This window comes from Pinus tabuliformis, chromosome 5_1 (genome assembly GCF_031772625.1).
Source record: "Pinus tabuliformis cultivar Carrire ecotype Pingquan chromosome 5_1, CPIR1, whole genome shotgun sequence".
NCBI lineage: Eukaryota > Viridiplantae > Streptophyta > Pinopsida > Pinales > Pinaceae > Pinus > Pinus tabuliformis.
Window position 1 is genome coordinate 786,604,272 of NC_142305.1, and position 16,995 is coordinate 786,621,266.

The window sequence follows — 16,995 nt, forward strand, 5'->3', positions numbered from 1 at the left end:
TTGAAGTGGATCTGATCGATTGTCATTTTTGGTGTTTTCATTGAAAGTTTGTTTCTTGAATTCAAACCTTGGTTGCTTGAATTAGATATGAATATTTTGGATCTATTTAGTACTGTCATTAGCAGCTGATAATTGCACAAGATATGAATTTTATCTTCCACTGTGAGTCTGATCCATTCATTATCCAAACTTTAGGGTTTCTTAGAAGCTTTCTTGTGCTTGTTTTTTGGGGTTTTTCTCCTCAGGACTTGGATATCTCTTTTCAAGTCAATGTTTGTTTCTTCTCCTATAGTTGAGATCTAGTTTTATATCTACATTTGATTCGTGCATTTTGATTTGTTTTGGTTGCTTTCTCTTTGTTGAGTATTTCATCCAATTCAAGTGATTATTTTGCTTGCTTTTACTTGCATTTGGTGGTCTTTTTGTCCCCAGTTGGTTGTGGTCCTGCAAATCATCACTAGAAAGGTTTGTTTGAATAATTTTGATATGCTCATATTATCATATTTGAAATTATTTGTTTACTCTCATTCCTTGCTATTTGATCCTTGAGTTAGGGTTAAGGGTTTTGACCTTTGTACATCATTATTTTCTTTTACATTGAGCTACAACCTTATTTGGTTTGCATTGCCTTTTTTGCTCTTCATTTTCTTTTATTTTTCTTGTGTTTGAGCTCTTTTGTTTGGAAATTCCAAGGTCTTGAGATTTTGAGTGTCTTGTGTTCTTTCTTGGGGGTCTTTTCTTTTGCTCTCTTTTGAGCAAAAAAGAGAGCACCTAGGCTAGGGTTCTATAGCTAGGTGTGTGATTAAAGTGCTCCAAGACCATAAAAAAAACTTAGCAGCCTATAGTAGGGAGCTTAAAATCCTCCAACTTCCAATAGCTAAAACTGAAGTCGAGTAGAAACTTGTGTAAGTGGAGGTTATGCTTAGGTCACAGTGTAAGTACTTCTCCTCGAGGCTACCCAAACCATGGTAGGGAATCCTGTGCCGGTGGGTGACTACCGAGAAGCTTAAGATTCAGTCACCCCTATTAGACAGAGGTAATTAAGTGAATTTTCTTAGGATAAACACCCTATAGGTGGTTATTGTGAGTAGCAACCATCCCTCTACCCTACTTTCCCCTCAACTGATTTTCTTGTGGAGTTGAGATCCCACAAGTAAGAAGTTGTTTGGAAGGCCATCAAAAACATAGTACTAGGACTTGTTTGTGTGTGCTTACCTTTAGTTTTTTTTATAGAGTGTTGATTGGTATGAGTCTTAGTTTGGCTTTAGGGGTATCTTACTAATTTAATTGTTTAATAAATTTAGATTCATCGTGGTTGAACAAATTAATCATCTTTCTCATAGATTGTTAGGCCTTTATCCTAAGGAGGAGGGTCCACCATCACATAGATGTATGTTGATTTCTACATTGAAAGACTCAGACCATACTTGGGTTGGGGGGGGATAACCTTGGTCCTAGGGAGGGCAGTTCTATCACTGTTAGGGTATTCGACCAAAGTCCCTTGCCACATTTTAATCCACCTTTGATTGACCCTCTCAGCCCAATATTAGTGCAATTGAGACCTAACGGTAGTGAGCATTATTACGTACAAGTCCCTTTCATGGACAGTGAAAACACTTCTTCTTTTATGGAGGGGGAAGGCCCCACTTTACCTTCTAAAGCAACAATCTTTGTTTCCATGTCATCATTACCACCACTTAGTGTGGCAGGCTCTATACCTCCTTCTACACCTCTTACTTCTACTTGGGACATTCCACTAGTCATGTTTGTGAGCTCATCAAATTTTCCATCTTTATCTGTGCCATTGACTTTTCCTAGCTTCACATTTGGAGAGGGTCATGCTCTAGGTAACCCATGGGAGTTGAGATATATACTCCTAACTAATCTCAACCTACGGTTCCTAACTTGGGTATGAAAATCTTTACTTATAGAAACATGATGAGAGGATTGTATGTTTCCTCTAGTTAGGTCAGGGAAAACTTATTTTATGGCAGTTCATCTCAACCTGGGTCAAGTTATATGTTTGGATGGATGTCTTTCTCTGAAGCTTCCTTTTCTATAGGGGGGCTAGTATGCCTAGGGGCACCATCCCAATTAGCACTTCTATTCCTATGGGTTCTCATGCTTATGTTGATGCTTCTGCACAAGGAGGTCCATTCCCTAATGTCAGGTATAACCCTATGGGAAGTTAAGCCTGTGGGGGTCCTTTGTTATCTGGGGGCATTTTCCTTGGAGCACATAATCCTTACATCTCATCTATAGGCCTAGGATATCAAATTATTGGGATGAACTCTGACCTTGGTCCTAATATTATTGCCTTTCATTATAGGATGGTAGGACCCTATGGGATTTCTGGGGGAGGGGCACCATCCCAATTAGCACTTATATTCATATGAGTTCTCATGCTTATGTTGATGCTTTTGCACAAGGAGGTCCATTCCCTAGGGTCAGGTATAACCCTATGGGAAGTTAAGCCTATGGGGGTCCTTTGTTATCTGGGGGCATTTTCCTTGGAGCGCATAATCCTTACATCTCATCTACAGGCCCAGGATATCAAATTATTAGGATGAACTCTAACCTTGGTCCTAGTATTGTTTCCTTTCATTATAGGATGGGAGGACCCTATGGTCTTTCTGGGGTGACAACCCTTATGATCCATATGATCAGTTACAAATTCCTTTTCTCACTCATCTTGATTTACCTTATCTAGATAAATTTACCAGTGATCCTGTTAGTGTCCTATAATAATAGGATTCATAATTTTGAATTGACTATGATTAGTCTTGTAATACTGTACACACTTTTGCTTTCTCCAAAATGTTTTCCCATATTAAAAATAAAAAATGTAAAGAGGGTGAAGTCCTAAAAGAAAAATCAAGGGACTAATAAAAGAAAAAGATTAAAAAAAGAGTATAAAGTATAAACCCCACCAAAAAGAGATAAAAAATAGAATCTGAAAGTGATTCAAATTCAAATTCCACTACTTTTTACTTTACTTTGGAAAATAAGATTGTGTGCAGCTTTTCAAAAATTCCACAATCCATGATGGTCAAATAGTTTAATCTTGATTCATTCATGCTTTAAATTTCATGCTGATAGATAGAGAATAAAGATCTAGGCAAACTGTTTAATCTTGGAAGATCAGTAGTTAGGTAGAGAATAATAATCAACTCAACAGTTTAATCTGAGCCATTGGAAAGTCATAAGGTTAGAATTAGATAGTTTTCTTACAAAAGAAAAAGAAATAAAGGGTCAGCAAGCTCAAATGCACCCAGTAAATGAAGAAAAAATGTTAGGGTAAATGATGGGTAGGCAGAAGCAGTTTTCACAAGGCATGGAAAGCATCAATTGGTTTATTTCATATTACTAACTTCCTTCCAAACTCATTTACCCCTTGTAAAAATATCCCTTCCCCTTCATTTTACCTTTTCCCTTATTTCATCTCATTTTCCCTTGTAAAATAACCCTTTTTCCCTTTATTTTACACCCTCCCCTACACATTTCCTTTAAAACCCACTAAAACCCCCTTATCCTAAGTTTAAATAATTAAAATGTATCGGGCTCCATTGAACCCCCCCCCCCCCCAATACCTTTTTAACTCATATCCCTAGTATATTTTTTCCCTGCATACCATTTCATTAACCCCCATTTTCATTTGATAAACTATAGTTTATTTTATTAAACCCCCATTGTAATATCTTCCCGGTCCCCACACTTTATTAACCCTTATCACATATATTAATTCCCGTATTTACTTTTTAATTAACTATGTTACATTTTAATTAACCCGACCCCACACCCCGACTCATCCCTCACAACTCCGCCACCCGATAACCCTCCAATCACCCACCTCCAGATCCAACAGCCCGCATTCCATATCGCACGCTTCAACGTCCGACTTTTAACATCACAAAAGTATGCGAGATAAGTTGTTTTCCCCGCCCGCCTTTTTGCTACATGGCAACCCCACGTTATATCGCATCCTCCAAAATAATACCACCATACCACTTTTGAGCGTGTGATAAACCACCTTACCACCTCCTCGCGTCAGATGAAACTGCCCTGCTATTTAAATTTAACCCCACACCCAAAGATTAACCACTGTTGGTTAAAAACGAAAGAAGCCGCCCTTTCCAATATTTTCACTATTATTTTGTTAAGGATTGCAGAAAAGAACCTCTGCCGACCTATTCTAAAGTGCCAGAATATCTGTTGAACTATTTTAAGCCATTTACAACCAGAATTCAAACTTTTACTACCAGAAGACACTGCCGACTCTGATTTGAAGCAGTATAAAGACCATTGAAGCCTCAGAAAGCCTTCGCTACCCCCTGCAACCCTATGGAATGCCAAAGATTCATTTTCCAGGTATTCCTGAAGTGCTGAAGGCCTGTACTTAAGCTTTGCACAACATTTCTAATAGGTTAATCAATTGAACCAGTTTAAAATCCTTGTCAACCTAAAAAAAGCCATTGTTTCATCCAAAACCCTTTTTTTCAGACTGTATTCATCTTTTCACACTATTCCAGAGGTCCTAAACCTACTTCTTAAGCCAGATAGTGATAAATTGAATAAAATAAACAAATCTATGGCTTCCCAAAGTGTTCTAAATGCAAAACCCTTGCAAACTCCTCACCTAGATATTGACCACCTCCCATTGGCCGATAGAGATTTCCAGATCAAAGACACAGCCTCCCCTAACAATCTATTAAAACTCCACTACTGGAGCAAAGATAAATTCCTCAACCAGAATGATGATATTCAGCTATGGGAGTCAAATTTACCCAAATACTTGTTCCCACAGGTATACCAGTTCCCTGAAATCATCCACCTATGCCAACTCTGCTATTTCCCAAGTCAAAGAGCCATAGTCTCTCCTAACCAGCAAATTTTGTTCACAATCACTGCAAGATCAATAAATGAAATGTTCTAGATCCAGCCAAAGCCTAATGAAGCCCCATTTTCTATTGAAAACCTAATTGATCTGTACTTAAAGCTGGACCTTCCCAAGAGATCCCAAATTTTTTAGACTTTCCTCCTAGAAAAATCTCAAGTTCCTACATACAACCCTCCATATTCTGCCACCATTTTCTTTAAGAGAACCAGACAGATTGTAACCATGCTTTCCTATATTCTAGGATATACTACCTATGAACATGTAGATGAACCTATACTTGGTTTCCTTTCTATTTTTTGCCCAGGCAACCCTCCAGCTACAATTTTCAATTTTGTCCAATTCTTAGCAGACAGAATCCATGATCAATTGATCAGATTTCCAGATGAAAGAGTATTCAAATACTCTTCAATATTGTTCCATATGTTTCTATATTTCCAATCAGAAAGGTTTATAGTTAACATCCAAAAATTGGACACTAAGGGCAATCCTAGATCTGTTATCTTTTGGACAACCTTAATCCAAAAATATTCCACTGATTTCAGCCACAAGGATTTCATTGATTCATTTGTTCAACCAGTTGTTAACACACTAAGCAGTATCAATCAACCCGGGGTCAGTGATGAAATAAACAAAGTTTTACAGTTGTCAAAAAGCAATAGAATAGGACATTGGTATTTATACCAGAACTACACTAAAATTAGGGTGTATGGATGTCAACTCACTCCATATAAGCTACCCAAATATCTCCCCATGAGGATATTTGCACTAGAATATATCAGGCAGATCATAAATTCAAATGATGTTAATTTTATATCAGCCAAGAAGAAAACACAGTTTAAAATCAAGAACCAGCTTGGTCCTTTTATCTGCAATAATAGGGATGCTGGAGAGGAAGCATAAAGATGTTTACAAAAAATGAAGTTCAGTAATAGTTTCAAATGGCAGTATGATCCTTTGGGTGTCATAAACAAACTGAGACTCAATTTTAAATTGAGCCCTTTTATGCATGAGTCCAAGCCAGAGATTGAAATATATGCCAACCAGTTAGAGTGGTTGGAAAACACGTTATTGGATATGGAGAAGAAAATGGATACTAGTTCCATTCTACATACTCCAACCCTACAGGACAGAAATGAAAAAAGGACTAGAGTAGAAGGTTCTTACTCAAACAAAGATACAATAGATAACAAATTTGAAATGATGTATAGAAAAAGAACAAAGCTGAATCCAGTAAATGAGCAATAAGAACTATTTGATACAATTGAGATCATTGATACAGACACTGTAATTATAGAAAATGCACTTCCATCAGTTTCAAAGGAAACTCATCAACCTTCAACTTCTAGTGCTCATATCATCGAGAAGCAGCATAGTGTTGAAGTCTCTTCTTCAAGTAAACCAATGGACAGAGAAATATACATCAAAGAGAGATACAAAGGTATTAAGGTCAAAAATGAAGAAATAAAAGCTTAAATATATTCACAGTACTTGAAGCAGACTCTTGGCAGCCATAATAGATTACTTTCTGCATTTGATTATAAGACAGGAAAAATGCAGATGACCTTTTTGCAGCCCACAGTACAACATCCTAAGTCATCAGTAGATTATAAAAAAATAGATTATGAGATTCTTGCCAAAGATGTTCATCCTATAGACCAAATATAATTTCATAAGCAAGCAGGAGAAATTCTATACTCAACTATGACCAACAAAGCTATGATTGCACAAAAACTACAAAATTCTCTAGAGAATATCAAAGCACAGTTAAAACTAGAGAAGGCTTCCTCACAAGCTAAAGATAACAGAATTAAATCCCTTGAAGATTTGGTTATTGAAGTGGGATATGATCCAAAGAATGTCAAAGGTGCAGAAGAACTCATTAAGAAAAAGAATGTAGACACTGCCGCATTGAAGAAGCGGCTAAAATTGCCTCCTACTGAACATCCACAGAACAAGGAAGTTCTAGAGAATCAAAACCAAAAATATGAGATGATGAACCTCATTCTTCAGTTAACTGCTCAATTAATAGAAATGGAAAATGAGATGGATAAGTTAGTACAGGAGAAAAAGGCCAGCATGGAAGTAATTACTGTCACTACTATTCCTACAATTACTACAGCAGTTCCTTCTACTTTAGCAGCTTCAACGGCCACAACAGTTCCAGTAGCTACAACACTTCCTACTACATCAGCAACTACATCAGTTATAGAATCATCTACAGCAGCAGCTCATCCTAGTGATGAAGCAGGTAAATTAATCAAAGTTATGCAGGATATGTCCATCCAAACAAATGAAATAAATAGACTTAAAGATCAAATAAAAAGTCTATAAGATGAAAAGAAGTTGGTAAAAATCATGCATAAAAATGAAACACAGAAGTCAAACAGATTGACTGAGAGAATACAAAAGTTAGAGAAAGAATTGACATTGAAAGAACCACTTGCCCAAGCAAAGCAGCAGTTGTGGGCCAATATCATTAACTCTATTAATGATATTTGGCCATCCATCCAAGTCATCTTTGAGCAGAAGGATTTAATCAAGGAAGCAATTGAAGCTATTCAAAAAGTTAAGGAAGAACTTGGTAAGAATCTAGAGGAGGCCAATGAAATCGTTAAGTTTCTTAATTCCAAGAACAAACAAGAATTGGAAGAGATTGGCAGAAGTGACAGGACTAAAACAATTCTAGAAGTGAAAAAGGTAATTTCTAAGAGGAACTTCATGGTACAACTTGAAGACAAGTGTCAAAACATGGAGCTGGCAATAACCAAATTTATGGTAAAGTTTGATGTTTTGAGGTAGAAAGGCTTGCCAAATCATTTGGTTATCAATGACAGATTGATGAAGCATGAAGACTATGATAAGAAAATGAGAGAAGTGGCAAAGGAAAAAGCAAACAATTCAACCATGAAAGGAATTCCAACAGAAAAAGTGCTCTATCAGACTTTTGAGAATCTCTTTTACCTCCAGCATGAGGTAAAATATCTCTTTATCAACAAACATACATTTGCAAAATACTCAGAGGTTGATGAAATCTTCAGAAGAATGGTAAAGATTAAATTGCCAAATGCAGAGTCTTGGGAAAAGTTGAATGATTTACTGTGAAAATGAAAGGTAAAACAATAAAGAGTAACAGATCAATTAAGTTAAAGAGTATCATATGAAAGACAGAGTTTAAAGATAAAGCCAACGTAAAAGACACTCAACATCATAAAAAACAGCCAGCGTAGAGCAACAGTAAAAGAGAGAAAGTAGCAAAAGATCAAAACAGCAAACAACAAAATAAATAAAAGCAAGGACAGCTAGCCTTTAGTCTCCTAGGTATCTCTATCTTCTTGCATGAAGATATTTCTTTTTCCTTGAATAATTCCTAAATCAGTTTAGGATATTTTGTCATAGTTTTTTGTATAAATACTTCATAATTTTAAGTATTGTGTGTGGATTTGTTAACATTTCTATAGTGGAACTCATCTACAACCTGAGGGTTTATTGTACCATTTTCAAGTCAACATACTGGACAAGTACTAAAGGCATTGCATTACAGGATTCATGTGTTAGGCAACTTCAATGAAGTATCTTTCAATTGTTCAAATTGTTATTTTCTTAAGTATTCCATAAACTTGTATGTTTTCCAAATTTAAATGTTATAACAGGAATATTATTGCAGAATATGTTTAATTATACTCTATTCTGAGTTGTTATTCATTTTGATGTTTTCTTCTGATATCTGGTTTAGAGAACTCTTACTTGCCCTCTGATCCCGATTGATTCTCTTCATACTTCTTCATTATCTGTTTTAAGGAATCCTTAATTTCTCCTTGATCCTGATTGAAAACCACTTCACCCTTCATCCTAAAAGATTTGAATTTGCTCAACTACCTTGCCTTGTGGACACTTCCTTTAGAACTTGATTCAGTCCTGTTTTCTTGACACATTGACTCCATAGCCCAATGGAAAATAAACAGTCTTCTATCCATCTAAGTTAGTAATTCCACCAACAAATCAAATCAAAACCAAATCAAGCTTACATAACTAGCCTAAAATCCATTAAAATAAACAAAGTTAAAGCATATAGAGAGAGCCCTCTCTGAGTTTAGGAAGGCTAGATCCTAAGATCCAAAGTAGGTTTTTAGTTTCCTCCAATATTTCTTTTTAACACATTGAACAACCCTTAGAAATTTTGGAGTGCTAATAGATCTCGTCTACCACTATCCTAGGTGGCCACCTATGGCTTCCAAGCTACCATATCATATTTGTAAATTTGAATGGAAGCCTCAGGAAAATCCTTTGATACATATCACCACTTTTCATCTATGATGTTCATCTAATTCTTTGGTGGATTATTCTGTGAAGTTGAAACTTTTCTAGCGTACCCTAAGATTAGATGCTGCAAAATAGTACATCAAACTTGATCTCTCATCCTATAATGACTTTAACTCATTGGATAGAAACTTCTTAAACCATTTCCAACTACCTACAAAGCAGGATCACAGGACAGACATTTTGTATGATTTCAAGAAAGATGATGCCACCCACATTTCTGAACATATCCATGAGTGGAAAATACGCAAGAGGTTAGTATGAACTAGACTCCCTGACGATGTTCTTCAAGACTGGTTCACCTGATCCATTCAACCTCAGATTGCCCGAGATGTCATTGTGGTTGGGAAAGCTACAAGGGAGTAATCCATTTTACATGCTCAACACCTTGATCTAATTTATTCTCAAGCGGGTACATTATACAATATTATTCCTAATTCTCCCCACCCTTCAACAGGCCAAAATGACCCAAACCTGGACCACACTCTAATGGAGTGATTGGTTCTCTCTCTTCTGATACCATGAGCCAATTATCTACCCAGCTAGGGAAAATGATGGTTAGTTCTAAAGCCCCAAGAAGCTACCTTGGCTCTCAACAAGCACCCACTTCTTTTGAGTAATCTGCCAATGTTCTTACTGTGAAGTCCACATCACCTAAGAATGCTCAAAAACCCGGTAAAAAGAAAGAACAAAAAGAGTAAAAAAAAAATAAGCCCGCTCAGGAGAATCAACAAACCCAACCTACTCAAGGTGGGGGCATGAGCGACTAATGTTGTAAGATCAAGTTCCCTTGCAAGATTTGTCAAGGTGAGAATTTAACTCATGAGTGCTCACATATGGATGAAGTCCATCGTCTCCTTGCACTACTAGAAACTACCCAACATTCAGCTATATTGACCCATCCATCCCCCCCCAACCAAACTAAAAAATGGTTGCACAGGCTCCTCAACCTTCGCAAGGGGGTAACAAGGGGCCACATTTCCATCCTATTGCTACCAATGCACTAATCCTTATGTGTCAAGAAGAGGTTAATGTGGCTATGTGAGCAAAATCCTATGACCTTCCTGAGTTGAGTTTTGTTTCTAAGAACTCGTCCACCCTCGTTGCATCTTTTGGACCTCTTATGTTAAATAAGTCTATAGAATTAGCATATCACCCACTTAATGGTGCCGTCTGAAAGTAAACACACAATCCCAATATGCGGGCTACCCAACACTACAGTATTATTGAGGACCTTACGAAGAACCATGTGCCATGTCTGCCTTGGCGGTTTTACAGAGTTTCCCACGACAATGCAAGGCCTTGTTGAATTCCATCAAAGGGGTGGATCCCTCAGAGTATAGTTTGATCACTTTTGATGGTGATACTCCTTATGGTAGACATTCCCATTAGGTTTCCTTTCAAATTTCCATAAGCGTATTTAATCGAGATATATATTGCACCTTAGTGGATGAAGGGTCTTCCACTTGTGTTATGTGTTTGCATCATGTAGGAAATATCTATGGTCTCCAGAACTCATGATGTCTAATACTACTTTACAAGCCTTTGAAGGACACCATTTTGTACCCCACGGGCTTCTTCCAAAGTTTTCCATCAAGCTAGGGGGAAATATCGCTTATGTTGATGTTGAATTTGTAGAGGTTCCCTTCAATTGTAATATGTTCCTTGGTCATAGTTGGTTTTATGCCATGTTTGTTGTCGTGTCTTCGGTGTTTCTTGTGCTTCACTTTCCCCATGAAGGCAAGATTGTCACAGTCGATCAACTCAATTATTGTATACCATCGACAAAAATTAACACTATGGGTAATTTTGTACCATTAGTTGGAGATAACCCTGGAAACTATGAGAGTTTTGGGGCAGGTTTGTTTAAAAATTTGTCTCTTATGGAGTTTTTCCTTTACCCCTACCCAACATTCCTTCTTCTTCTACCACTACTCCTATGCACATGGTCTCTTATGTCACCTGTGGAACTCATAGCTCTATTGAATATTGGGTGGTGTCTTCTTCTATAGATGTAGATCAGCATGGTGAGCATATGCCACCTTTAGCGAAAGATATTTCCTCCTCGGAAGTCCCATTAATACCTCCTGACGCTAGTAAAAAAACTCCATCCCAATATGGAAAATGATCAGGATATTTTGCCCACACAGGTTGTCACTCCACCTCTTCCATGTGACTCCCTTAACAATGAGTCTTCTTATCGAAAAGTCACCTTGGAGGTCATGAATTCACCTATTTCTCATCCTAGGGAGATTATTCCTCTTCATGCCTCTATTGTTCCCCAATTAGAAAAGGTAGAGATTGGAAAACAAAATCTTGAAATGATCCATGGGGCATCTCCTCGGCCCTCCTTGGAAGTGCTACCCTTAGGATGAGTCAAGTGTTGGGTTTCTAATCCTAAACTTGCTAATAAGTTGTCTGAATCCTCTCCACCCATCAAAGAGTATTGTGTACCCCATTTATGTCTTGATATTCCTTTTCAAGAAGCTCTAATAGCTCACGAGACTACTCACCTTGTATGTCCTTGGGTCATTCCTAATAACACTATGGCCCTAGGTTTTCCTTGGTATCATCAATATTTAGGAATCAAGTAGTTCAACTTTCTATGGCATGGCCCCTTCATGGTGTGCCATATGGTACCTCCACTCCTCCATGAGTTCATGTATGGGAATCCTTGGCCTATGCCTAGCAGTGGGCACACTTTGACGTGACCTATTAGAATGAGTTGTGCTTGTATATAGTGTACATAGGAGTGTGTGTGATGTTTTCATCTCTTTTTTGGTTTGATGTGTGATGTGAGTATTTTTCATGCTTTATATATGCTAAAAATCTAAAAAAAAATATAAAACTCAAAAAACCAAAAAATATGGTCATGGTTTTACCTCATCCATGTTTATTTCTTTCATTATGTGATTTAACTATGGGTCTAGTCTTTCTGGATGGTTTTTACAAGATAGGGTGGTTTTTCTATTGTGACATCTATAGGACCTTAGGTTTGTTTCTCTCAAACTTGGCATGTAGGGGTAGGTCACATATCACATCTTCATTGCCTTGTTGCATTGTTGACTATAAATGCCTTTTTCATCTTGCCTTACCTCTGACCCTGTCAAGTTGCAGCATTAGCCCTCTCTTCTATTCATGTCCTAATTTGATGGTAGAACCTACATGTACTTTGATGCTCTATTTTATTGCATTTTTTGGATCTTGGTATCCATGCAATCATTTTTATTCTTTTTCAGGATCCCTCCTTCTGACCCGCCATGACATAGAATCTAACCCGCATTCTTCTCTTCTTCGTCACTTTCTATCCTTACCCTGGTAGGATTCCATGATATATCCCTCCTGATTGCCACATTCTATTAGCCTATTTTTTCATGATGAGCCTTGGTTTCCTCATTCCATCATCATCCTTTGTTTGGCCTATCATTCACTTTCACTTGGTTTTTACCCTTTCTTGGAGGAACCACTACAATGAGTGGTCTTATTTACCAACTTCTTTGTCATCTTATGCTTTTAATGGTTCCATAATACGATTGGAAATAGTTGTTACCTTTAAACCACTTATTCCTCCAAGACGAGCTTCCTTAGTGTCCTTCTTATGTTAGTTAAACCTTGAACGACACCGAGCTCCCTTTTGCCTTTTTTTCATCCTTGTTAATCAACGAAAATGTCAAGTTCATTTTGGTCCCCTTTTCATGGCTCGCTAAACTTATGAAAATCCCGAGCTTATTTTGCCATATTTTCATGCTCGTAAAACCTACATGAAAATGTCGATTTATTTCTGTATTTCCCTGCTCGTTAATTAAATTGAAAGCAGGTGAGAAATCTCTTTTTCATTCACGAAGCTCACTAAACTGCGATAAGGGTACAAGTGTACTTTTATCTCTTTTTTGGCCTCGTTAAAATTTAGAAAAGGAACCTATTGAGAATACTTGTCTTCTCTTTCATGCTCATTAAACCATGAAGGAGACTAAAAAGAGAAAATGGGAAGGGAACATTTATTTATGTTAGTCATCAAAATGGAAATGTCAGTCACATCACCCTTGAAAATGGCACTTGTTTGCGACATTATCTTATAGTTGGATTTTAGCTTGCCTAGGAGTCGTACCATACATATGAGTTTGTTTACTCCTTTGGTTGGTTACTCTTCCAGTCATATGGAGTGTGCTTCAATGCCTCCTACGTTGTTGCACAATATCATGTGGTGCTCATTAGTCATGCTGCCAAGTCACTTTTGTGTCATGCCATTATATGTTCTAGGGAAGTCTCAGCCTATGTCAGCCATATGCAGTTGTTTGTTTACCTTTTTTAGTCGGTCGTACTTGTGTTAATTGTACTCCGTTGCTTCATAACTTCATCCATTCACCACATCATCTCGGTTTGTGTTAGGTCCCTATAATACTAGTGTATCCCCCTTATTGTTATTGTTGTGCCCATTTATTGCCCATATTTTTATTGTTGTGCCCCATAGAAGCCCATTATTGTTATTTTTGTGTCCTTGCATTATTATTGTTATGTAGGCTCTAATTATATTGTGACCCCTTAGACTCCTATATATAAAAGGAGGTCTATATCATATAAGAATTGTTCATTTATGTAATGTAAAGGAGGTTTCCCCCTCGAAGAGGATAATTTTTCAGTCGTTGATCTATCTATTTGTGAGTTGGTTGCATAACAATTTGTTCAGTGTCGATTGATGGGGGATACATCAAGGCATCCCTTCAACAAATATTCTTGTATCGACTTCATCTCACTATCCAGGAGCTTGATCTAGGAACCAATAGTATCATGGATCTTGTAGTCCTTAGTGGCAGGTTTCCTCCTGATCGAGAGTCGGTTTACATCATTGACTCATGATTGGTCAAGTCTGCGAGTGTTCAACATCAACTCTTCTATTCACACTTAGTGGACTGTACCATATACCTTAGGGTCCATTTTCATCATTGGTGGGTCCCCTCATTTCCGTTAATGGTACACCTCATTGAACATTAATCAGGTAGTTTCTACCATTGATCCAAATTGGATCCTTAAACAATTCCATGATTGTTCAGAATGAATGACAGACTTCAAGAAATATTATAGCTATCAGAAATAACCTTTGAATAATGGCAATTTGTAGCCAGCACGGAACAATGAGGACCTTCGGTCAAAGCATGCTGACCGTTGGCCCATGGAGACTGCGCATGGCGTAAAAATGGCAATTGAGAAGCTCAGATCTAGAAATGGAGGTGCTGGGAAAAACCCCTTGAGAAGGAAAAGACCCGAGCGATCAGTCACAAGGAAAACCGGAAAACTGTGGGAAAGCGCTAGAACCGACAAGGCGGGGCCCGCGCTCAAAACCAGTAGAATATCGGAGGCATTTCGAGCGATAAGCGAGTTTGGACGAGGACCCAGTGATTCCATACACCGAGTGATGCGTGTCCGGCGGATGAGAGAAAAACCACTTACATCGCGGAGTAACGGTCGAGAAACTCAACCGTGTGATATGAGCAAAGACTGTAGGATCTGGGGGCTCCAGATCAACGGCGGAGGTTCAACCTGATGGATGACCGGACCCGAGGGAGAAATAAACTGCGGTGCATAAGATTTGAAGTCCGATTTGACCGATGAGTCGACAGAAGGATCCGTTTCGCAGGCATCTGGGAAATAACGGAAATAATGACCGTTCAGGAAGAACTGACACTCAGTTCGCAAAGAGACAGGTGGCCACCTCTCTGTGAAGCATTACATAGCGATGGTGACGCAGGGCAGAGGAGTTCCAGCAGACAAAGGTAGGCGATCCAGAGAGACAGGAAGTAGAAATGAACAGTCGGAGGAATGAGCTGGCTTTAAAGCCACGAGTAGACAGTGAGGCAGGGAGGTAGTAAAGAAGCCGAAGGCCGAGAGACACAGAAAGAGAGGCAAAATTGTAGACAATAGAGAAGCCGAGCTGACCATGAGAGAAAAGGCAGCATCGAGCAGACCGAGACCAATTAAGGTCGAAATTCAGTAAGGAGAGTCTGTGAACTATAAGGACTTAGGAATTCCAAGTGTCATCCTACTGATCCTTCTTTGTTAAGTGAGACTCAGATTGAGCTCCTTATTGTAAAACTTTGTTTTAAAGACATAATAAAAAGGCCACCACTGAAGGCTGGACTAGGAGATGTAGCCCAGGAGGATTGGGTGAACTCATTATTAAATTTTTGTTGTTTTTATATTTTGCTTACTGTGATCTCTTACTGCTTCAAGTGTCTGTGTATTTCGCAATCTTATCGATTCGTTGCCTAAAATAACATAGACACACACCAACACATGAGTTTGTAATACCTTCATTAATTTTCTGAGCTCACCTAGGAGTGATTTCAGATCAAGTGGTATCAGAGCAGTAGGTTGTTAAGGTTAGACAAGCTTGTGCTAGATTTATCTATTGAATGCTAACTAGATCAAAGCTCAAATTAGGAGAAGGAGAGTTGGTCGAAATCAATCCTGAAATTGGAAGAGTCTATCCTCAAAAGAAAATGTCGGAGGAAGGTTCCTTGGGCCCAAACCCACAATTTATAGAGAGTTTCTTGGCCATGAGTTCCATGGTAGAGGAAATGTATAGGGACTTTAGAAAACAAAAAGATGAGGAATCATCAGGCTCCAAACAATATAAGGGGGAAGAAGAATCTCTCCTCCATGACCACTCCAAAGGAAAAGGGAAAGAAGAAAGCTTTCTCTTACCTCCTAATAGCCCTGAACATACAAAGAAACCATCTTTGATTAAACTAGATGTTAAATTTGATTTGCCAATATATGATGGAGAGTTGAATGCAGAGAAGCTGGACAATTGGATCAGACAAATTGATGTTTATTGCAAAGTGAAAAATATCGAATCAGACAAGAGCAAGATTCAACTGGCCAGCCTACGCCTTAGGGGCACTGCCTTGGTATGGTGGGAAGGCAAGACCCAAGCTGACATGAAGAAACATGGTAAGACTCTTTCTGTTTGGAGTGAATTTGTTTCTGCAATAAAAAATCATTTCTATCCACTGGCTTACATGCAGCAAGCCATGATGAGCTGGAAAACTCTTCACCAATTGAAAGGGCAAAGTGTACAAAGTTACACTCAAGAATTTAGGAAAAGAGCTTTAATTCTAGGAATTTCATTAGACTCACATGATACTCTGCTGAAGTACATAGGTGGTCTGCACAGCTACATGAGGCACACTATCCTCATGTTTAATCCCACTAGTGTAGATGAGGTATCTGTTCAGGCTACGCATCTAGAAGCTAGAGGAAAGAATGGGAACCTAGAAGTTGGGGGATCATCCCAACACACTGCAGGCAAGAATAAGGAGAAATGAAAACAGAAATGGAAAGAGAGGAAGGCAAACACTGCACAAAAGAGCAAGTCCTCATGTACTCACTGTAAGAATGAGGGGCATGATGATGAACACTGTTGGATCCTACATCCAGAGCTGAGACCTAAGAAGTTCGAGGGCAAGAAGAAGAAGACTGCTACAGCTATTCAAAAAGATTTGGGGTCAGAGTCAGGAGATGAAACAACCATTGCAGACACAGGTATAAGAGGTAAAAATTCTGAAGCATCTAATAGTAATTCTGCACAATCTATTAATGAAGAGAATGAGAGAAAAAGGCATGAGCTTTTCCATATTCGAGTTATTTCCAAGCATCAAAAGATAGATACTTTGTTTGATAGTGGCTCACAAGTAAATTTGATTTCTAAAGCAATTGTAAAGAAATTGGGATTACTAACTACACCTCATAAGAAACCATACCCATTAGGTTGGTTGAGTGAT